Source organism: Cupressus sempervirens, chromosome 6, assembly GCF_028749045.1.
Source record: "Cupressus sempervirens isolate cs-2001-9-10 chromosome 6, ASM2874904v1, whole genome shotgun sequence".
Lineage (NCBI taxonomy): Eukaryota > Viridiplantae > Streptophyta > Pinopsida > Cupressales > Cupressaceae > Cupressus > Cupressus sempervirens.
Genome location: NC_143123.1, coordinates 573,398,922 through 573,425,338, shown reverse-complemented (window position 1 = coordinate 573,425,338; position 26,417 = coordinate 573,398,922).

Sequence of the window (26,417 nt, the reverse complement as noted above, 5' to 3'; positions counted from 1 at the left end):
ATGACACAATTTTTCCAAGTGAAAGTTCAATGAAAGAAGTAGCCTTAAAATCCATCATAGAGTAGTACATGAATCCAACTGGCCAAAAAGTAAATGTCTCAAAATTGGAGATATATTTTATTAATACAAATTCTATGATGGAAAAAAAATCTGTCATATTATGGGATACAAAAAAGGTTCATTCCCATGCAAGTACCTTGGCATCGAGTTAGAAAAGGGTGTAAAGTCCAATATGGTTTGGTATAATACTATGGAGAAATTGGAAGCTAGGATTGGTTGCTGGAAAGAAAAACTAATTAATCTATGGGGTAGTAAAGTGAGTGACTATAAAATTAATATTTCTATGGAAGAACACTCTAGGTGGATTTGGAAACCTTTGAATGATATAGAGGTGGATCTAGCCACTATAAAGGCATATAAAAGATCACACAAGGTAGGAAAGTTAAGCAACTTGAGAGGAATGAAAATTTCATATGGGAGGCTTCAAATGATGGCAAGTATAGTGTGAAAAATGGATACAAAGCATTGTTAAACTCAAAGAGATGAGATAAAGTTGAAATCCCACTTAAACTTTCCTGGGATCCTGCTTGCTTGCCAAAGGCAGGATTCTTCTTATGGCTAGCATTTCAAAATAGGATTATGATGGCAAACAAACTTCTTAAACTAGGTTTTGAAGGCCCCTTGAGATGTGCTCTTTGCAAGCATTATAGTGAGAATGCTAACCATCTACTATATAGCTGCCCATACTCTCAAGTCTGTTGGGACTGGCATAGATAGAGATTAGGATGGTTCACTCTGTTATCAAAAATGTAACTAATTGTCTTAAAGGTTGGCCCACCAACCTATGCAAGGGTGTCTATAATAAACTATGGAATATTTGTCCTTCCATTCTTGTGTGGGAATTCTGGAAAGAAAGGAATAAATGAATGTCTAGTGGTATGGAATTGAATTCAGAAGAGTTAATCCAAAAAAAAGAAGCTTGCATAGTCGAAACAACTAACTCCCATCTCAGGAAAACTATAATAGAAGAAGGTTCCTTCTCTTTTTGGGATGGCCAAATTAAAAAAGTATGGTCCAATTTGATCAATCCTCCTCTTGTCTATTTCAAGAAAAGCAAGGAGGATAGGGATAGATACAAATGGATTCCTCCTCTGAAGGGATGGGGAAAACTTAACTTTGATGGAGCTTCTAGAGGTAATCTAGGGACAGTAGGAATTGGATGTATCATCATTAATGACACAGGCCAGTGGATTGCTAAAAAAGCCAAGTCTATTAGCCCTACAACCAATAACTTGGTTGAGCTCAAAGCAATGGAAGAAGGACTGAAGCTCTGCCATGAATTAGGATTACCAAAAATATTCATTGAAGCCAATTCTCAAATTGTTTTAAATGCTACTAGGAATAGAGTTACTCCAAATTGGGTTCTCAATTCCAAATTAGAAGAAGTAATTATTCTTTTGGATAGGTTTGAAGAGGTCAAAATTTATCATATCTTTTGACAAGGAAACTGGAAGGTAGACCTTTTGGCTAACAAAGGAGCTGATGGTGTTAACCTTCTAGTACTCAGAGATGGGCTATGAATTTTAGTTTCAATTTTTTAGTTATTTTTTACTATATGTAAGGTGTACCTATTAGCTTGATAAAGATATTACTTAGGATAAATATTTTAGGATTACCATAGATAAGGATAGGCTGTATGGGCTTATTAGTAAACTATAGCTCTTGCTTCATAAACATTTCATGGGCTACACAATAGTGGCTAGTCTAGCCAATTCTATCTAATCTCTGGTACTCACCCTATATTATCTTAAGGGGTTATTTGTGTTGCTATGGAATAATGAGATTAATGCATTTCAATCCTTAAGGGTAGTTGTGGTCTAGTTTTTGTCATTGGATACTACAAGAATTGTAAAGAGACTTTTGTATTTTATTATAGTTTAGCATACCAAGGAAGTTTCAAAATAGCAACATTGTCAATCACAAGTACGTATATAATTTTCTAGGAGGAGTTGATTACTAATAATTTTTTATGACTATTTATATGGACTTAGTTAATATGGAAGGGATAATTAATCATTTTGAGGAATTGGTAAGCCTCTTTTTAAGTTATGCATGATGCAATAATTATCAATAGATAAGGGAAATAGTTTATTTTGTTTCAAGGTATCCCTTATTTCCAGGAAGAAAAGGGCAATCCTATCATTAACCACTTGGACTATCAAGTCTACAAGGCAGGGAAGAGTGTAACAAATAGTAAAGGAAGGAAGTAAAGTGCAATGGCTGGAAAGGTTCAGCTATAACAAGTCTCAGCCGCATATAAAATTCATATGATCATTTATACTCAATCAAATTGTCATCTTCTTTATAATAGTAACAAAAATTGTAATAATCTGATTGAGTTATGCCCCTTTTATGGTGTAGTAATAAAGGACCGTTGTCCCAGGCTAGATTGGAGGTTTTCTTCTTCGTTCTTTCCTACCAGTACCTATTTGAATGGAGGTACTCTATTGAAATTTAATAATTTTATTTTTAATAAAATCAAGGCCTTGGCCTTTTACCAATAAAAATATATATATAAAGAAATATATTTAAAAATAAAACAAGAATCTCAAAAAAAAAAACTTCTCTTTTTAAAGAGAAAAGATTAATTAATTTTTAAACTATTTTATAAATAAGTAGATTAAAAATAGAATAATTAATTTTACAGTACCAATTATTTTAAAATTTGATATCCATATAAAAATAAATAAATAAATATCAAACATTGAATAGTTGTACTTTGTAAGACACTTAATATATCTAGTCTATGCTTCTAATTTGTTGATGCAAGTCACAAAGCGATTGATATACATAGCACAAACTCACTCTAGTTCAATGATAGAAGAATTATTTGAAGCTTTAAATTTGATGGTTTAAGTGACTTATTCAAATGTAGTAGACTATAGGAAATGCTTATTTTTATGAAATGTATAAATGACACTTTTAATTATTTAAAAATTAGAAAAATCTACTATAGAGAAATATAGTATAGTATTCTAATATATATGTAATGTAAAAATTGGTCTAACTAGGGAAAAATATTTTTTTTGACATGTGAAAAGGTTGCTTGCCTTGAGTAAAGAGTTGTTGTCACTTCATTTTTCATTCCTTTTTCCATTTTTGGGAAACTATTCTCATGGCTCTCCACTAAAGTATTCTGTATAAAAGGGTCCATCATTTAAATTGATTGTGCTTGGTTGAAGGAGGAAATTCAAAATTAGAGAAAAAATCTTGGTTTCTAGATGTTTGAGATAGTAGTGTACTAAAGATGGAGAACTTTATGGCAGGTGCTCTCACACGATCAATTTCATTAATTGACTAATTCTAAAATTGCTCAGAATGTATAAAGGATTACATTAAAATATGTTGGAATTTTCCATTTTCTTCTTGGTCATTTCAAATTACCTTTGAGGAGTTATGTGATAAGTTAGCTCCATATGATTTAGATTAAGGCCTTCTCATTAATTTCTTTAATGATCCTAATAATATGAAGAATATTTTTAAGGGATTTTAGTTTGAATGTGAATAGTTTCTTTAGTGTTATATATTACTTGGATTCTTGAAGTTAATGATCAAGAAATCATGGCTTTATGTTTCCCAAGATGGATGTTATTTCTTTTGTATGGAAATGGCTTCTTCAAATCTTGAATCAAGTTGTAATTTTCTTCACATTGATGAATCCCCATGACTCTATTTTTTCCCACAAAATTCTTGTATTCTAATTTTTATAATGCCTTAGTTGACCTCCCATGACATAGAATTGAGTGGGAAGAATAATATAATTTTGAATTCCAACTTGAGATCTTTGGAGGCATAAATATCGACTTTCTATATAGGAAATGAGGTTATTAAAGAATAATTTTTCCCTCTTCTAAGGAGTAACAAAAGTGTGTCTATTGCTAGGGCACAATAAGCTCAACAAACCAAGCTCTAATCCTAAAGAGGATCACCACCATAATTCAAATAAGGTTATAGGGTTAATAAATCACCCTCCCAACTCTATAGTGTTGAAGAGTTTGATAGTTTCAAATATGATATCAAAGAGGCCTTTGGTTCTTGGGCTACCCCTATCCACCATTTTATTTTTAACGAAAAAGTAGGAGGTCTAGAGTCAAAAGGTCAAGTGTTTTCTTAAAATGCACAATAATTGACACTGGAAACAAATTAAGAAGATAGAATAAATTAGAAAGAGAATTGAACCTCATGTTTATTTAGACTTACAAGGAGTGAGAGAGTTTGAACATTCTAGGCCAATGGTTTTTCAACAATGGACTCCTCTTTCATATTGGAAAATTATCCTTGATAATATATAGAGCAAGGTGGTTATTGATGATGTTAATGTTGGTGCTAATGAATTGGATTTTGTTTCTTGAAGGTCTAACTTTTCCTTGAATATGTGGCTAGAGATAGCCAAGGACAAGGAAGTAATAATTAAAAATAAATTAGGTCTCAAGAGAAAGAAAAGAGCTAGGAGGTCTCAATGCTAAGTGGGACATTAATTCTTCGCTATAATATGTAATGATGAAAATGGAACCTAATTTCTATGAGGAATTAGCAAAATTCTTGAAATATTAGAAACCAAAAAACCATACAAAAAAAACATATAAGAAAAATTTAGAAATAAAAACTTGAACACAACTTTGATGTGTGGGTGAAATATAAGGTTAAAATGCATGGAACAAGGTACACAATTGCCCTTTTACATGGGGATTGGATGCCAATGGAATTCTATAACAAGTGATTTTAGTTGAATTATTTTGGGGCTCTTGGACTATATATGGTCTTTCTAGTTTTCATCTAACAACTCCGTAACAGTAAATATTATATTCAACTTGCATAAGTAAATATCAATAAATAGTAAAAGATTTCTAGGATATATGTAATTTTTTTAGTATCGTTTTTATTTTAAGATACTTTAATATAACTTCTTTTTTCTTGATCGATACTCTAGTATAACTTTGCTTCAAATACATATGGATTATTTTTTCATTTTTAAACTTTACAATCATGATGGACAATCCCAAAAAATCTGTCCTTTATACCTTTGATTTTTTTTATATGAATTTATTGTAAATATTTTTTTGAAAAAAAAATCATTTAGTATATATGATTAATAAAATGAATAAAATATTTAAATATATAATATTTTATATAAAATTATTCATACATCAACTTTTATTTTCTTTTAGGTTGACTAGTCCTTAGCTTTTAATCTTCCACCCGCTTTAAACTATATCATCAAATAATCATTTTAGATGTTTTGACTGCTACCGATGGCAGAGTATCCACAGCTGGTTTTTAAATGGTTTTGGAGACCATTTTAGCTTATAAATAAGGGTGGTGTGCAGGAGAGAAATATGATGAAGCGGCATGGTTTACATATCACTTTCTACGAATAACAGAATAAGTCATATGTGTCTGAATTCTTGTTTTTAAATTATTCCTCTACACTGATCTCTACTAAAAATAACAAGAAATATTTATAATTTTTATGGTAGATAATTTGAAATAATATAATTTCTGGGTCTACAATAATGATGAAAATATTATTGGATTAAATAGAGTTTTCATGGAGAGGATATGTTTGAGAAATATTTGAACTTTAATTGAATTGGATTGAGAGAGTCTTTATTACGTACATTTGGTATATTGTTTATTAAGTTTTAGTAAGTTTTACTATCTACAGTGTGATTAGATAGATAATACAATTTTATAATGTTCACATCTAAATATTCATTAAAGATATTATTATTTTCAATAATGCACTTTGATTTAACAACAAAGTTGTATTAGTTCTATTTTTTTATTAAATTGCATTCATTTTTAAGTGGAGATGGATATCAAGGGTGGGAAGGGTCATGAACTTTCTATAATATCTAACATAAATTCTCAACACATGTGGTCTTTTATTATAAAATGAAGATTTGAGAGAATAGTATATTTCTATTATGCCTGTCATTAATGGGGAGAGGAAGGTTGTTTTTTTCAAGAACCCTCAAACTAATGTGAAAAGGAATGTTATAGGTGTCACAATTAAAATAAAATTTGAAAAGGATTCAAAAAGCAACCCCTTTTTCAATATTGTAGGGTGCATAACACATGGCTATTGTGACAGTATCCTCATAGAAAGACCAATGTTCCTTTGGGAGTCCATGGACAATCTCGCTAAGTTCAAGGTTGCTTTATTAGGGCTTCATTTGGGAAGGGACATGAAGGTGAAATAACTCCACCTTTAGGGAGATTTTATTAATCACCATAAATGACATAAGGGAAAAAATTATGCCTAACTAGAATGTTGATTGATGATTAATACCAATTTGAAAATTGTTTAGGACATTTTTGAATTTAAAATTGGTTTGTATATATCAAGAGGAGAGAGATAGATGTGTGTACACAGACATATGCTCTTATAATCATATATTTGAAAGCATGTAAGGTTTGGTCAAGTATTGTTCATTAAAGTTCTAAAAACATACATAAGAAACAAAAGTAAATGTGAAAATAAAGTTTATCTGAAGTTTAGATATTACACTATAAAATTAAGCTACCAAAAAAAAAAACAATAAATAATTTAAATAAATTTTTGAATAATTAACAAATTTAATTTAATATCTAATTTTAACTAAATATTTATATTGAATATTATATTATAATATTTGTAAAGAATTGTGAAATCCTCTTATGTACATGTTAATAGATTTAAATTTTCTTTTTTCTAGAGAAAGGAACATATGAAAAAGGTATGCACTGAGTTTTCCCTACAATAGTGCCACATTGGCGAGCACTATAGGGCCACACAATTTCAGTATACCATGGTCGCAGTTGCAATTATAGGGCATAATAAAGATTGTCGTTAGTTTTGACTTGTGTGGTAGCCTTTCTCCACACAGTGTGAGTGATTTGAAATGAAGTGTTGGCTTGTTAATGGTGAGAGATCCATCGCCATGAGCTCATTTCTCGAGAAAGAGATCGTGTCTGCCTTCGCTCCAATTTGGCCATGCAACCAACTTCTTCCAAACTAGCAGGAGCTTTCATATGGTGCTACTAACAATACCATGACTGCACCTTCAAGCTAGGAACAAGATGGATCATTTACCTTTAATCAAGAGGAGAGCGGATTTAAGTTCAAGAGCTTGCCAATTCAAATGCATGGAATCGATAAAGAGTGGCCGCAAAAGTGCGTATTTGAGTTGGAGAGCTTGCCGATTCAAATGCAAGGGTTTGATTATTTTCAGTTCATTCCCATGCTAGATTCACATGGTGAAGATTATGGCTATTCGAAGCTCAACCTTCTAGCTTGGCAGACTCATGAACCAACCATCTCAGAGTTATGTTGTGGAGAAGTATTTTTCGAGTAGCCAAGGAACAAATCCTTTTATATGTTGGAAGATGTAATGGCAAAGCTCCCAATGGTTTCTCCTATTCTTAGTCCTAGCTCGTTGATGAGCCCCTGGATTCTTCCTTCCCTACAATTTTCTTCAGATGTTTGCTCTTCTTCATGCCTACTATTTTTGACTAGGGTTTCATGCCCATAGATGAGCTTTGTAATTCCTCCTTGCCCACAGTTTTCTTCAAATGTGAGCTTCTCTTTTGGTAGGGTTTCACACTCACCGACTTCATTACAGTTGAGTGAGGTAGAGATAGAGCATTTAAATTAGTTGACATAGTTACAGAGCTATCATAAGCCTCATCAATATCCTTCCGTAGAGCTACAAAGCATTGCAGCTCGTCACAAGAGAAGTAAAATTTGGGAAAAGATTTAGTCTTTGGAGAAACTGATACCCCAAGGTTCTAAGCTCGATACGGCTAGAATGCTGGACGAGTCTATCATGTACCTTAAATTCTTGAAAGTGCAAGTTCAAGTTTTGGAAGATTACGTTGATTTGAAGCCATGTCTCAAACCTTAGTAGACAATATCGTGAATATTGCTAATATTGCATATGATATTGTGAATATTTGCATGAATTTTAATAGTGAATATGCTTTGGCGATGTAGAGATTAGGTTCTGCTACTACTTCATCAAATATTACTGACCATATGCTTCACACTCTACTGAGCTCCTCTAGAATTCAAAAACAACTCTTCAGTGTGGGAAAAATCATGGGAACAACTCTACTTGCAAGTAACTGTGCAGACAATATTGCGAATATTTGCATGAATTTTAATAGTGAATATGCTTTGGTGATGTAGACATTAGGTTATGCTATTGCTTCATCAAATATTACTGACCAAATGCTTCACACTCTACTGAGCTCCTCTAGAATTCAGAAACAACTCTTCAATGTGGGAACAATCACAGCTACATCATAGTAGAAGGAAAAGCTTGCATCTACATGGCCTAATCTATCCAGAAATTTATCTAATTTATTCGTTGGTTAACATTTTTTTTAAAAAAATTTCCTTTTCTAATTTCATAGCTATACTGAATTTGATCTTTAGTTTCATATGTTCTCATATGTGCGTGAAGATGTGAAGTTTCATACCATCTCATTACTACAAACTTCTGGTAGAAGAAAAGTTTGATGTCCAAAAATGTTGAAACAAATTTTAAGTTGGAAAATGCCACAGATTTTTTTTGTCAAAGGATGCTGTAAATTTTTTGCTGGATTACAAACTTTGTAATCAAAATAGTAGAGCAATGATCGTAATTGTGAATTTTGTTGGATTCGTTGCGAGTCAGTAATGGGGTCGGCAAAAATCTCATAAAAAGGGTTTCTACACTGTTCACAATTGCATGATAGCATTGAATACTTCAATGAGTGGGATACATTCTTGGTCATTAAAAGAATGTTCTTTTTTCTTTTTTATCATGTAGGAAATTTAATGATTAAATGAATTTTGTCAAAGAGCTTACTTTTTTAGTGATTATGTCACAGTGGACTATTAATCTGGCAAAAGACGATCTATGGACATAGTTACAAATAAGACTCGAATAGAAAAGAGTTCTCGCCTAATAAATTCCAACATTATTGAGCTTCTTCTAATTGATGGAATGCTCTCTCTCTATTTATTTATGTTTTGAAGGCTGCATTGAATTTGAGTTTTCCTTATAATATTTTTGGTTGTTCAGATAGCTATATTGATATTACTCACTAGTACCTATTGGATTTAATCAATTTAGGTGATACTTGCAATGGTTATTATTTTTACCTGTAGAACTTATATAATAAAGCATCCTTTATTTCTCCTCTCATTGCCTACATCCACTAAAATTGATGTTGAGCTTCACATGTAATGTCGGCACTGTAACATTTCTTGAATGCCCGTGGAGATAACAAGTCCCATACCATCTCCTACTATGAAAATTTGTCCGACCAAATTTTTGTTGCGAAAAATGCTGTCAAAATTTTGCTATTAGAAAATGCTATTCAAAAAAATGATTTTGGAGAATGTTGTTAAAACATTGATTTTGGAAAATGCTACGAAAATTTTGATGTCTAGAAATGTTGTGAGATTTTCGCTAGAAAAGTTTTAGAAATCTAATGTTTATAAACTTTGCTAGATTCATTGTGAGTTGGTGACGGGCTTAGCAGAAATATCAAAAAATGGGCTCTCTTTGAAAACAAAACTCATGTATTTTTCACCATTGCATCATGGCACTTAATACCTACATGAAAGGATAAATTCTTAGTCAAAGAATAAATGAAATTGAATGTGCCTTGCAACATTTATCCAAGAGCATACTTTAACGCTTGATGATGTCATAGTGGAAAAAGTGATCTGTAAGACAATATTTACTAGCACTTGTATCAAAGGAGGTCAAGGGGTATGTTGATAGGTAAAAATTATATAAGATAATATTATTATTTCTTTTTGTTTAAAACTGTAAATTCTCTTAATTGAAATGTGTTGTGCCTTGTGTCTTTTTCTTGAGTTTGATCTTAAAGAATCCTTGTGGTTATGTTCAAATCTCTTTGACCTTTCTCTACCCCACCACTACTTATGAGTCTTAAAAATGGAAGAATGGGTCATAAATAGAAGGCATTGTCTTCTTAGGGAGCTTATTTTCTTCTGCAAAAGATATTTCTTTTATATAATAATTCATTTAGGAAAGCGTCAATATTATATGTTGTTGGATTATGTCCTTCTACATAATAAGCCAATATTATATGACTTATATCAACTTAACAAGTTAACCCAAAACATACTTGACAACTCAACCTTAAGAAATGCTTGATGAGTCAACTTAAAAATACTTGACAAATGCAATACTTGTTTCATTAGTCACCACGAACCAACAATTAGTACTTTTAACTTTTAAGTCTAAAAATTAACTAGGGCTATAATCTTATAATAGTCAATAATTGAAATTTGCATAAGAGATTCAATTTGTAATATATATGTACTTCAAGAAACATTTTTTTCCAAAGATAGGGCCCAAGCTTTTGACCAATCCTTGGGCATATATAATATATTTTTGACTCCCAAATAGATGAAGGAATGACACAATGCAGAGAATAACAAGTACCAAATTAGCATATACCTTGAGGGAAACAATAGACCATAAAAAATGATACCTTAATCTTGGTAAAGAGTAATGTTTCATCAAAGTAGTTCAGTGATTTTCAGTCAATTTTACCAAGGGGCATAGATAATACATTTATACCTCTCATAGAATTGGAATTACTAGCTCACTCATTTTATGGGCGACAACCCCATCAAAGTTGGGCTTTCCTAAGGCCAAATGATATTAATCAATTCCATAATTTCATAATAGGGAACATGACAATTAACGTTTTATTTTTAAACTTGTGTTCTCCTTTCGAGAAGCAAACTCCTTTACATCCCCCTACAAAGGCATACACTCTAGGCATGCATCCTCTCATAGGACTAAAAATTTTCATGCCTTTTATATGATTTTCCTCCTCATACATTTCCTGTATGCTTAGGAAATATGAAGGGAGATTCTCTCTAAATGGAAGGTTTAGTGGTGCTTTAATGAGGATCTTCACTAGTTTATGGACTAGAAAGGCCCGTCCAACCATTTGCTCCTTAGATCCTTTTAGAAAATCACCCCCCTCTTTTGTGTGTTGGAAAATTTGGAAGGAATGGAATGACCATATCTTTTGGAATAACTATATCTTGTAGGACACTCTTTGGGTTAAGTGTTGTAATGAATTTAAAGAAAGAATGGGTTTTGAAATCATTTTCCTTTGTGGAAATCCCACCAAAAATATTTATGATGAAGGGGAGAGGATGATCCACGAGGATCTTGTCAAAGGATTATAGCCACCAAAGACAGATGTATTGAAAAATAATAATGGCAATCCCCTTGTATATCATATTACGGGATGGGGGTACATTTGCCATTCCCTAAGAATGATGGGAAAGGTTCCCTTCATATGTGTAGAGATAGGGTGGAAGTTGGAAAATTTGACACCTTGTTATCATAATATGGGAATCGATTATTTTAAAGAGTTCATTCTCAATGATATTATCTTAAAAGTCCTTTGTCTTCAAGCTCCGCCTTGCAAGATGGGTGCATGCTCAAATCATATTGATCCTGCTCAAATCGTATTGAGCATGATAAAATTGAAGATTGCATCAAAGATAGTGAGGCGACATGGGTCTATTTGCAGGAATGTGGCATTTTGTTGTTTATGGAGTGTATTCAAGGGTTTGACAAGCATGCATCCTTACAATTTGTGGACTCTTGGGCTAACAAATAAGTGACCATCAATGGGATTACCTTTGAAATTATAGAGGAGCTCATATCGAAGATCGATGGCATTTCTCTAGAAGGCAAGAGCTAGCATAAGCAACCCAGATTTTTTGGGAAACCCTTTTATATCTTGTATCAGACCTTCATGTTTGAACTTTACAAATTCTAACAAGCTCTCAACCCCCCTACTTTGGTTAATCCCCTAGCCATTGTTACTCCCTAGGTCTCCACTGACTTGAGCCCTAATATGGCCTTGAATAAAGTTGTCAAAAAAGCTCCTTGAACCAAAAATGACATAAGCATTATTGACTCTGAGACTGATATTGGGCGTAGCAACAAAGTCACCAAGATATCTAGCATGAGGCTAAAAATGGAGAAATTTAGGACCACTCCCAACCTCCTCCCCCCAAAAAAAGGATGCGAGTTCAAAATCCATAGAGACAAAAGGTAAGCCTATGAGAAACAGGAAAATAAAATTAATTCATGCTAGCTCTGAGAATAAGGATAATCCTAGCCCAACCCATGTTTCTAATACAAAGGAAGGTAACCTATCCTCAGACAAGAGCTTGAGTAACGATATCACCTCCCTCACGAAGGAGGTAGGGAGCAGTGGGGGAGAGATGGGGTTCTCTACCAGGAAAAAGAGAAAAGTAAAATTATTATGGATAGGGTGGAGAAATCTATGAATGATCTAACAGATAACTAGGAGGTCATGTACTATAAATTTGAGACCCTTGTTGAGTTCACTACAAAGGTTATGCATTCAGTGGTCACTACTCTATATTTTATACAAGTTAACAATGAGTAGAAGGATATAGGAAAAGAAAGAGAAACCTCCTGCTCCCTCTCTAGATTCATGGTGGATGATTGGTTCAAGACCCTGCTGGATAAGCGTGTGAAGGAGGAGAATGAGAGGCCTATTAACGAGAACCTAGGAGATAAAGAGGGGAGTTAACCCCTGTGCTAATATTTCTCTTTTATTTTTATTTTTATAAAGTGGTATTTTATGAGCTATGTGCCTTGCAAGGAAAATTTGTATAAGATGAAACATTGTTGGTTCCATAATAATACTTGTAGATTGTGCTCCTACACTATTTTTTGATTTAGATATTATTGTAGTATGTTTGTTTTACTTAATACTATTAGCAAGGACTTTGATATTTTTTGGGATGATAAGTTTTTTTTTTATGTTTAGAAAATGAATATGTTGAATTCTAGTCGCATGATCTTTGGCTGATATCTAGCCTATTATACTTTAGGGTCAACCCCTCTATGGCTTCTTTTTAATACATCAAAAATAGTAGATTAATGAAAGAAAATAAAAAACATTAACTAGAAACAATTATGGTACTTTTCTAGACAAGAGGGTGGGGGTTGAAATTGGGGACTCAAATGAGGAAGTTTGTGGGAGAAGAAGGTCGAGAAGAATTTCTAAGACTTGGGGCCAATACAAAAAAATGGCTAGTAACTCTTAGGAAGAGGAGGAGAATGATACCAACTCTAAGAAGAGTGACAAGAATTTAGGGGAAGGTATGGATAAGGGGGAATAAGAGACAAATAAAGATGTGGAGAAATGGGATGACACCCTTGATGGAACTTGGGACTTCAAGTTAGATAACATTACCAACGACCCCTCCCCTAACCCCACACATGTCTCTGCCAGCATCACCCTACCTTTTGTTGTTAACCAGGAGAACCTCACACCATACCTAAGGAATAAGTTGAGGCCATTATTATTTATGGCTAGAGAGAAGGATAAGTTGAGAAAGGAGACTACAAAAGCTATCAACAAGATGTTGTTAGAGTCACATGCAACATCTCATCCAGCTCCTAAAACCTTAGAAGTGTCAATTAGTGGAGACACTATGAAGATTGATCAAACCAATGTTACTCTTAACATTGATGACACCAATAAATTTGGTGGTTCTGAACCAAATATACCAAACACACAAAGATGTTGAGGAAAAGTTGAAACAAATTGAGGGAGAGAAGAGGCTAATAGAAGTTGAAAAGTAGAAGATAGAGGAAGCCAAAAAACAATTTCTTGAGGAAGATATAAACAGAAAGGAAGATGAAGATAAGAGAAGGATTACAGAAGAAGTAAAGAAAAAGAAAATAGAGGAGGAATAAAAAAAAGGATTAGAAGAGAAGAAAGAAAAAGAGGAAAGGGAAGGAAACAAGAGGAAGAGAGGAAAGCTAAGGAAGCAGCAAAGAAAGAGAAGGAGGATGAGACTAAGCCATCAAGTTCATCTACTTTGTTCTCTCTTGCTAGTTTGGCTACTAATGATGATGATTAGACTGATCTGATTTCATCATTATCCAAAATTTTATAGAAGAATAAGACAATTAAGAGTTTGTAGAAATCACTAATGGAAGTGACTTACATATTGCAAAATACTTTAATAGTACAACATACTAAGTCAGATCCTAAATTGAGAGCACAAGTAGTGCTAAAGTCTTTTGATGAAGAGTTTACTAATTTGATGAATGTTGTAGAGGAAAAGACTCAAATTTACCATGATGCTAACCTATTTAGCACCATTTGTAAAAACATCAAGAACGACTTAGTCAATCTTGATACATGCATAAAAGAAATTCAAAAATATCAGCAGGAAGGGAAAGCTTTGTATGTTAAGTTTACCTTATCATACAAACTAACCAAGAATTTGGACAATCAGATAGAGGCAAAGATGAATGGGCCAGAGGATCTATTGAGCCTAATTTAGCACCCATCTAGAAAAGTTGATGATATTGAGAGTAAAGTTACCAGTGTTCACAACAATATCAAGAAATTGGAACTTCGAAAAGAGTAGATATTTAGGAGAACATTTGATTTTAGAGAATCCTTTGCTTGAAAGTTATCATTTATTGAGAAGCAGCAAGAAGAATGTGTAAAGGCCAAGGACACATATACAAACTTTTTGTATTCATATATCAATGCAGTTGAGATTGCATCATATGGATTATGTGAAATTCTTAGACCAGAAAAGTCTACCAAAGAGACATGGAACAAAGGAATGAATAGCTTGAAGAATATTTTTATCGTTGTATGAAGATTTATGTAAAGTACTTCTTATGATAAGAAGTGTGCAATCTTGGTGTATTAGTGCTATCTTGTAAGATTGAGAAGTGAGCAAACTTTTGTGAAAGAAATATATGCAAAGTTTTATCTGGTGATCAAAGATTGAGCTAAAGATTAGAGATCATACAAGGAAGGAAAATAATAGTAAATTACTTCTTTGAGAAGTGAGCTCTTCTTGTAGTTGAAATTTCATGTTTGGGAAATGGACTCTTCTTGCATACATTATACTACAACTCCTAATAGGGATTCAAAGTCTCCTAACAGGGACTAGTTATACTGAATTTTTTCATTGACTCCTAATAGGGTCCATCCCCTAACAAGAAACATATATATCAGTATATTATCTAGTGGGTATCATCCCCATTGGGGTTTTCCCTTGGCTAGGGTTTCTCTAGTTACCAAAATATGGTGTCATGAGTTATCTTTATATATTGTTATTGTTACTATTCAACATTATTTTATTGCTTTGTTATGCATGGTTTAAAGTAAGTAATAATATCTAGTTGGTGACTAAAGTTTGTAGATTACTGAGTCACCCTCCCTCTTAGTAATCCCTATTTCTAATAGTGTCTTCCCTATTGACTTGTTGACTAATTCATTGAAGGTAAATTTTTCTTGAGAGAGGATCACATCCCATGTCTTCTCATGTTTCTTTGTTAGACACCATAAAAGGTTTCCTAATGATCTATTGACTACTTCAGTTTGCCCATCTATTTGTGGATGGTAGGAAGAATTGAAGGAAAAATTTGTTGCCAACTTTTTCAATATGTCCCTCCAAAACTAACCTTAAAATTTCACATCTCTGTTTGAGATAATGGATGTAGGAAATCCATGAATCTTGACTACTTCCTTAGAAAATAAGTTAACAATATGTGAAGCATCATTTTAGATCTTGCAAGGAATAAAATGAGTCATTTTATTGAATCTATCTACAATAAGAAAATGATATCAAAACCTCATCTTTTCCTTGGAAGAAGTAAGACAAAATCCATTCTCACACTATCCCATGGCTTGGTTGGAATAGGTAAGGGCTAATAAAGAGCTTGATTTGTCCTTACTCCCTTTTCTGTTTGGCATATTGTGCAAGTCTCAACAAATTTTCTAACATTAGTAGGTAACTTGGGTAAATGATAATTCCTCCTTAGGATTTCTAGAGTTTTTTTAATCCCAAAATGACCTCCTAATGTGCCACAATGCTTCTCTTTTATAAGGTTTTCCCTCATGGATCATCTAGGAATGTAAAGCTGTCCTCTTTTGAACAATAGACCATTCTGTAAAAAAATATTTAGAGTATATTGTGTTATATGCATCAAATATTTTAGAACAAACCTTATGAATTTCAACAAACTTTGGTTCATCCTTGTATAACTACTTAATGATATCAATCCCAATTATTTACACTTGGGCTTCTCCCATAAGGTGACTCTCCTACTAAGAGCATTTGCTACTTTGTTTGTAGTACCTTTCTTATGTTTGAATGAAAATGTGAAGGCTTGGAGTTTCTCAACCCACTTTATGTGTCTACAACTCAACTTATCTTGGCTATTGAGGAAGCTTAGTACATGATTGTCTATATAGACAATGAATTACTTCTTTAGTCACTTATTGGCTAACTACTTTCATCTTAGGTTTGAGGACTAGGGAATACCCCATTTGAAAGGCTTTGATGGTATTCAACATATTTTTTTCACTACCATGACAACTAACTATTCTTTGGTTTTCTCTTAGTCAAGGTCAAGGTTCGGAAGAAGATTTTATTTATGTCCATCTTTTGTGATTTGGTTTTTGTTAGTGACACCATCATGTTTGGCCTTAAGGTCATATTGACATGAATGACCTAGTAAAAGGTGGAAATTTTCCATGTCTACAATGTCACAAAGGACTCTATCCTTAAAATATATTATTTGAAAATCTACCTAAGCCTATTCATTTATCAATGTTTTTCTCCCTTTTGTTAACCAAGATATATGGGAGGGATTAGGGTGGGGTATTCTTTCTAGATTAAACTTATCTACCATTTTTTTAGAGACAAGATTTTTAGTAGAATTAGAATCAATAACTATTTTACATACCTTTCCATGGCTTTTGCAATTGGTCCTGAAGAGAGTTTTCCTTTGTGGAGGTTCCACTGGTATAGGTGCTTGGATCAATATCCTCTTTATCATGAGAGTAACCCCTTCTTCACTAGTATAATCTCTGAAAATTTCATCATCATCATCATCTTCTTGAACAAGTTTAGTTCTTCTTTCTCCTTGGTTGTTCTACTTCTCAGGACATTTTTTTGTATAGTGGCCCATCTGGTTACAATTGTAACACTTGATCTGCCCATTATTTCTTCCACCATTTTTGACTCTACCATTTCCTCTCCTTCCTCTATATCCACCTCTTGAAATGTTCTCTCCTTGCATATTCTCCCTATTAGAATCTCCTTGGGGTTTGTTTCCTTTTGTTCCTTTACTCCAAAAGTTTCCTATTCCTCTATCATTCTTTCCCTTATTTCTACCACTTTGTTCATTCCTCCTCTTGAAATTTTCTTCAACCTTGAGTTCCTATTGATAGCACTAGTTTATAGTGGTATGTCTTATTAAATTTAATTCATCTTGAATTAAAAGCCTTATTCCTTGCATATACCTGGCAAGTTTCACACTTTCAGGTTCAACAAGTTTGGATTTCATGACCAACTTCTAAAATTCTTTAGTGTGGGTAGGGATGTCCATCTCTTTCTACCTCAAACTCATTCTCTTCTTATGAAGTTGAAATTTATAATCCCTAGGGACAAAGGTATCTCAAAGTAGAGCCAAAATCTTCTTCCATGTGGTGACTGGATTCTTTTCATTCTTCACTCTATCATCTTTAGTGAAGTTCCACCATGTGAGTGTAGAGCCCTTGAGTCTAGACTTGGCAATTTTCACCCTTTGGTTCTCAGGAATGTCATCACAACCAAAGAAACTAGTAAGGGCATCTACCCAATCCATTATAGCCTCTAGGTTCATCTTCCCATTGTATGTGGGCAAGTGAAGCTTAGCATCCATGGTTATTCTCTCCATAGATTTTAGAGTCCTCACAAGAAGCCTCTAGTCAACAAGACTTTCTTCTTCCTTTTTCTCAAGGGGTTCTTCATCACTCCCTTGTTTGACTTCTTCAAAGTTTTCACTACTTCTATTACAAAGCTCTTCTTTAGGCTTAACCATCTCTTGCCTCATCAACTGCATCTCTTTGTCTCTTTGTTCATCTTGCCTTTATTTTTTGTCTTTCAAGTACTTTATAATCATTACATTTGTTATCCTTGAAGATAACCCTCCTTCATCTTTTCCTTCCATGGTGTTGTCAAATTTCTTACTCTAAGGGATATTAGGTTGCTCTGATACCACTTGATGCATAAATCTCCCTTGAATATGAAACTGTGGTGTGGTGTTGTCTTAGGTTTCTTCAAGTACTCCCAAAATGAAGTCAAGAGAGGGCTCTACAATTTTGGAATGAAGGTTTTCAAAAACATGGCCTAGGCACCCAAAAGAGCACAACTAGGTCTTAAAGCACAAAAATCTCCAAATATTTGGTTTATGCTTGAAATTGGAACTTATTAATTTATAGGGGAATGGAGAGGTTCCAAAACATTCAAAAAGCTCAAATTGGTGGGTTTGAATAGTCTATGTTACTCCCCAAATCTATAGATAACAAGACTTCTCTTTAGGCCTTATTGCTAGGTTTTATGAAGGAAGTACAATATAACTATTTGAGAAATTTAGTCACTAATTGGGAAACATGTAGGGATCTTACTAGAGACCATTTTCTACCCTTAGAATGGTTTCATCCATCCCCCAAGTGCCTGCAACACTTATGTACTCGCTATCCTACATCAAACACATAGAGATGTTTGGCTTAGGGCTTGCTAGAAAATATAGTAACCTTGTATCCCATCTTGTATTCTTTAGGGACCTTATTTCACTTCTTCCTATATTTCACTTTACCAAGTGGCATGAGGTTTCCATTATGGAATGCAAGTTAGGGCATTATTACGAAGACTAGTCACTAAATGGAGGGTTCTGTTGCACTTGAGAAAGAGGTTCAGATAACTTTAGTTACAGAGTACTTCAAACCCACAAAACCACTTACATTTTTCTACTATGATGTTCAAGATTCTAGAATAATCATTATTTCACATGTGCCAATCTATACCAGTCTCTACACTATGGAAATGCAATGTTTTATAAATAAAATGGGATCGTTTATTGATTCAAGATGCAAAATTACATATTTTATGTGTCTCTATCTTCCAACTACTTGAAAGGTCTATTTGAAGACCTTTCCCAACTAATCCAACTAATTTTCAAAGGTTGTGACCATTGGGAGTGATTAGGTGAAAGTTTTTTAAATGTAACAAAAAACTGTCAGCCTTACCGAGTAGTTAGAATTAGTCGAGCCCACTTGGTCATTGAAGATAGTTCTCCCATATGTGCTGAGCATTTTAGTGTTGACCGAGTTTAGAGAGAGAGTCGACTAACTTGGTTCAGTTAACAAAGGAAAGTCAATGTAAAATCTATACTAGTCAATTCTCAAGCACTGTTGAGCTCCTAGGCCATGTTGAGCTCCAAGACCATGCCGAGTTGGATCGATTAACAAAGGATTCCCAGTGTTAGCTGAGTACACAGTTTCTAGAAGCCTCAAAACACACCTATCCTAGCCTAGGACTAAGATGTTCCTAATGACCATAGTAACAAACCCATGGTTTATAAAACACCAATGATGACTAGGATTTGATTTATGAGATAACTATTTCTACCTATTACAAATGTCTCTTAGGCACAAATACCCTTGAGTAGAAGTCAGAAAGAGTTTGAAATGATGGATTCTCTAGAGAGTGAAGGGTTAGGTGCTCCTACACCACCTAGGTTCTTGCACATGACAACCTTTGCTTCTGATCAACTATCTCTATAAATAGAGAACTTAGATCTTTTGTCATTTAACCACAATCATCCATTTTAGGGTTAGGTAGGATTCAATGAATCTACCCACTTTTCCATTTGGTTCCTCTAGAAACTTTCTCTACAATCTTCCTTGTATTCACCTCAAAATGGTTTACCATGAATTATGTGCCACTAGCTCATCATAGTAATCTTCTACATGCCTCACATAATTCAATAAATCAAAATAGTTGGCTCGGATTCATCAAATCTTTGATTTAACACTATTTTCTATCACTCGACATCTCTAATATTATGTCACTCAGCCAACACTAGTTCACTTAGCAAACACTAAACTTTACCGATTCTTGACACCAACTAAAATTTACTCGGCATATATCAATATTTACTTGCACTATTTGTCATGTTTGCTTGACAACTCTTGATTTTCACTTGGCTTGCACTAACTACTTGGCAAGGCTTGATAGACACTTTTCTTACTTGATCTTCTTCCAGTTTTAACTTGAGTAATCTTTCATTTCAAACTTTAAGTAAATAAACAATACTCTATAGTATCAATGTCTTACTTGGTCTTAGTGCTTCTTTTACATACCAAATAACTCAACCTTTCTCTAGGTGCTTTTGTTATCTCGTCTTTTTAAAACCTCTTCATCAATCAACTAAATGATAGATTTCAAACCAAAATTAATTCGTCTCACCAATATGTAGCAGATTTGACATCATTCACAAAATAATGATTACTCCATTATACATTCTTCACTTCAAAAAAATCTCATATCAAAAAAATACTCGTCATTTACTAGTAGCTCAAGTATTGAAAGAACGTCTTCAATGCACATGCACTTAGAAAAATTGTGATAAAGATGACACCTAGAACTACTAGGGTGTCATTGGAAACTTATGATGAAAATGACACCTAGGACTACTAGACTATCATGGAATTTTTTTGATGAATATGACATATCCAACTACTAGTATGTCATGGAAAACTTGTGATGAAGATGACCCTTAATATTCACTAGAGAGCTTATTAACATGTTTCATTATTTTCAAGATCTACACTAAATTGGTTATCAATGTCGAGCATCAATTTGTCTTTCATCTCGATAAGAGCTCCAATAATTTGTGTGGCCATTCAAGAAGAATATTGTTGTAGGTTTCCTTGTTTGTCATGGTGATGCTTCCTTGGCTTAATTTCAGACCCTTCTTTTTCCTATTCTTGACATACAAACAAAAACCCATCACCAAATTCTCCTACATGGTAAAAATCAAAGAGAAAGTTTAGTAAAATGAATTAACATATCACTAATCCTTCACACAAAGTCTTTGTCATTTCTTCAAAAAATGATTTATCTTCTACTTCAACCACAAGAATTTGTCTCCTATATCCTCACCTTACATTGTATTTTTGCATGTTGCATTGCAATTAGTCTTCCCTATAAGGGTCACCATTTTGATGAATAAAAAATTGAATGATTCCAAAACCCATAGTCTAAGTTCTAGAAGTGAAACTTGCCTTGATAGAATTTGAATTTGAAATTTTGTATAAAACCCATTATGCATTGTCCCTTCACCATACTATTTCTTTATATATAACCCATTGTGTATCATCCCTCTAATAATTTATTTGATGAAATTAAGCTATTTTTCGGTAGTTACTTCATTAATTAGGCCTAATTAGGGCTTTGAACAAGTGACTATACTTTTACATAGAGATAACACAATCACATTATGTCTAGTAAAGTCATACTAGACATAACGCGATCACATTATTTCTAGTATGACAATTTAGTTATATAGAGAGTAACATGATTGTGTTTTGTTAACAAAAAAACACAATCACATTTAGGCTTGGTAATAGGTACGTTTAACTAACCAAAGGCTTGGGTTGATGTTTTCCCTCCATTTTTCATAGGTTTAGACATTTTTTAAAGTTTTAAGATCAATTCTCATCTTTGACTTTATCAGGTTTGCAAATGGTGAAGTGAGTATCTCTAAAATTACCACCATAATCTCACACATTGTCTTACCTTTCTAACCACATAATGTTTTTAATTTTTGGACAAGATTAGCATTGTGAAGTTGATTTTTCTATATGAATGTCTTGAAAATCCTCTTAGACATATGTCTACCATTTTTTACATAACTTTTGATTTACTTGACAAAATGGAAAATAAATTACATATTATTATTCTAAACTTGATTCTATACACTTTTAATTTTTTTTTTTAAAGATTATTTTGATGCAAGTTATGCCTAATGCAACAATAGGTACCAGAATTTCAAGCTAAAGTCACTTCAAAGAATCATAGAAAACAAGTTCTTGTTAGAAAATTATGAAAAAATACTCAATTTCTAGATCTCACTCTTACCTATCATTCTACCAAAGGGGTTTTCAAAATACTAAGTATAACTATATGTTTTATTGAGCGCACATGAACAACTATGTTATGTTTTTCAACAAAATATAAGAATACTTTTTCGTGCATGTGATATTTGACCCTCTTAATCTTATCCATTTAAAAAAACCTTAGTAGTTTAGAAACTAGACTCAGAGTACTCCAATTTTTATGTTTTACATATTTTCTCATTTTCAGTGCATGACCCTCAAATGGTTCTTCCACTTATACCCCCATTTTTTGACACCATATTGGTGTACTGACCCAAGGAATAGCAACGAGTTTTCCATATTTTGGTAGGTCAATCCTTAGGCATCTTGACTACGACTCTTCTCAAGTCGACATTTGAAATTTTAAATGATAATAGTATGAACATACTAATCTAACCTAAATGACATTAAAAATTGCCTAATCTGATTGGAATTTATTTATTAGTATAAAATAAACACATTATGTAATTAAAACAATTTTCTTAGTATAAATAAACATATTTCCAATCATGATCACATTGTTTGAAAGGGAAAAGGAAAATAAATTTCAAAATGCTTGAGCTAGAAATAACTTGTTGCATAAATATATATGTATGAACAAAAATAATAAACATGCACAAAAAAAGAAAATAACAAAATTTGGCGACAACAAAGAAAATTCAATAAATTTTGTATAGTTTTACATTCATCTAGGAAAATGTTACTGTAAATAGGAAACCAAATCCTTCATAATGTCCAAAATGAGAGAAAAATAGAGGTTAATTTGTAAACCATATAAGTTAAATAGAGGAAGAATTAGAAACTTTGGAGAAGAAATAAAAATTGGAAACTTTCTAATAAGATTGACAATGCTAAAATGAAACTTAAATTTTAAATTTTTTTTTACATAACACAAGATCATAAAACCTAGAAGGCCTTACAACATTTCCATCCAAAAAAACAAATTCAAGGAATAAAATTCCTACAATACACCTATTTACTTAATTAATATTGTTTTAATTAATTTTAACCATTTAATGAATAAAATTAGAAATTTGGGCACTTTCCAAACAAACCTCCATTGTATATCAATTCATTAAAGTCAGATTGTAAACACAAATGCTAATGCTCATGATTGGATTCTAGTATTATGGGAACCACTATCAATACACTGTATGAATATGTAGCAAGAAAAGCACTGGTTGAAAAGTACTTTGACATATGTCCATTCAATAACATGAGTGCTTTGGTAGATGGCCAATCAATGTATCCAAACTTCCATGATCACATTTGACAAAGGCATAAAACGTGGATTTATATTTTTCCATTGCATTTGTTGAAGAATCTGTAATAAATAGAAAGTGAGGAGAATCTGGACTATGGTACTTAACTTGAGTTCATTTGATCAAACAAGTTTGCTTCTAAACATGCATGTTGGCATCTTAATTTGACTAGTACTAATAAAAACATCAATACCCCCTTAGGGCCCGTTTGGCAAGCGAAATAGGAATACGTATTCCAAAAATTTTTAATTCTTTGTTTGGATTCACCAAAATAGAATTGGAATACGAAGTAAAATAGGAATACGTATTCCAATTTTAGTCCAAAAAAGGGGTTTTGAAATTCCACCCAAATAGGTGTTATTGGAATACGTATTCCTATTCCACATTTTTTAATTTTAGAAAATATAAATTTTGGGGTTCGCAAATTCCAATCAAATATTAGCTGAACTAAACAGAGAACATGAATACGTAGCCCCATTTTCTATTCCAGAATACGTATTCCTATTTTGCTTGCCAAACGGGCCCCTATAGTTCCAAAAAATCAAAAGATGACTATGAAAACTCCAGCATCATTGCAAATTTCCAATATTAAGAAAAATAATAGAAAGAAATATTTCCATAAATTGCGGGCACTTCAATAATGTTGAAGTTAGGACATGGGTGGGAAGCAACACAACAAGGCAGGGGCTAATGGTCAGGAAAACAGAGCCTTCCATTTGAATGGAAACCCTATATTTCTCTTTCAGCGATGATTTTTTCTTTATTTTTTTGGGATTTAATAAGCTCAAATTTTGGGATTTAATAAGCTATGTAGATCCAAGCATTTCCTTCTACTACACTGTAACCATGATTTTTCCTACAGTAAAGAGCCGTTTCTAAATTCTAGAGGACCTCAATAGAATGTGAAGCATCTGGTCAGTACTATTTGATGATGTTATAGCAAAACCTAATCTCTCCATCACATAAGCATGTTCGCTATTAAAATTTAGCCTTGGAAAAATATTCACATTATTGTTTGCACCATTAGAGTTTGATTTGAGACCTAGCTTCGAATCAGCGTAATCTTCCAAACCTAAACTAGCACTTTCAAGAATTTGAGGTGCTTGATAGCCTCGTCCAACATTCTAGCCGTATCGAGTTTCAAAATTTGGGGTATCAATTTCTCCAAAGACTGAATCTTTCCATGGATTTTACTTCTCCTATAATGAGCTGCAATGCTCTGCAGCTCTACCGAAGGATATTGTGGCTTACGATAGCTCTATAACTCTGTCAGCTGATTTAAATACTTTGTCTCATCCTCATTCAACTGTAATGGCACTAGTGAGTGTGAAACCTTACCAGAAAGTGGTCGACATGGAGGAAAGCTCACATCTAAAGAAAACTACTAGGATGAAGGAAAAATGAGGCTCATTGGTGGGGTTGAAACCCTAGCAGAAAATGGTAAGCCTCAAGAATTGAACTGCATGGAAGGAGGAATCCCAGGGCTCATTGGTTAGTGAGGAACAAGCAGAGGAGAAACCTTAGGGAGTTTCTAGATGATGTCTTCCAGTGTACAAAAGGAGTTTTTCCTTGGTGGCTCAACAAATACTTCTTTACAGCATACCTCTGGGAGAGTTGGCTGAGTTTGCCAGTCTAAATTATTGAGCTCGGCATAGCCATAATCTTCATCTCCAATAATATCCACCATCGAAATGAAGTGAAAATCATGAATCGGCTGGCTCTCCAGCTCAAATCTGCACTTTTGTGACCACTCATTAAAATTGCCGATCTCACTCATTTGAACTGGCAAGCTCTCAAATTTAAATCTGCTCTCCTCTTTATTGAAGGACATAAATTTCTATTCATCTTGTTCCCAGCTCGAAAGCAGAGTACTGTTGTTAGCAGCACCATATAAAAGATCCTACTAGTTTAGAAGCGGTTGGTCCCATGACCAAAATCGCTGCTCCAAATGAGTTGGTCACATGCAAATGTTGCTTTCCTCGTAAATGGGCGTTCACCAACACTCCATTTGAAAATGTCCCACTGCAAAGCACAAAGGCCACTACATATCTTCCAAACTAATGCATTAAACCCTAAGTTTGCCTCTTTTACCCAACAATCATAACCCCAAATTACGTGGAACCTTACGTAGCTATTGTAGCAGTCTTTTGTGGAGAAACTCCACAGATTTCTACCTTCTTTAATATATTCCTTCCTTTATTGTATTCCATGCAGCTTGGGATGGTCATCACTGCAGAGTTATTTTACATTCTCCAATTGATAGAGTCCAAAAATTTTGGTGAAAATTACAAGGACCCTCTCAAATAACAAATTAATCTATAGAATCATGAAAATTTAAATTTTGTCACTAACAAGTCTAAATATTAGATTCTCTTTAAGAAAACCTAAATTAGTGGATGTTGATGCATGGTAGATTTCATTAAGGGCCCATTTGGTTGCTGGCATAGGAATTAAGAATTAGAATGGGAATGGAGTTTATGAATGGGATTTAGAAACTACTATTCCTATCATGTTTGGTTCCTTCAAATTTGATTAGGAAGAAGAGTTGAATGACTTTGTGTAGCAACAAAATACATTTGCAGTTTAGATTCAGTCTTTTTTGTGTGTGCACAGTACTTGCTATCATTTTTCATTCAGAGCAAGTCCCTTCAGCCATATGCTTATTCTGATAGCAGACTTTCATAATTCCAAGGTGAACGTCAGAAGTCCTAGTAGGGGGTTCAACATCCCAGCCATCCATTCGTCTAATTCTATTTCGAGACCCTGCAGCTCACTCGACCCAGTTCACCTGCACCAGTGGTTGGAGCAGCAATACCAACATCATTGGCATCTGACTCGGTAGGCTTTTGTTTCATTTTCACCTTGGTTTGAAGAAACTGCTACTCAATCCCTTCAAAATCAATTGCTATAAACCCCTCGCATTTGATCATTTTGCTGTTCATTTTGCTTATGTCGGCTGAATTAGCAAACTTGCCATGGGTTTCAACACACATAGACTTGGTTTCAACACACATAGACATTTGTTTGTATAGTGGCCCATCTGGCTACAATTGTAACACT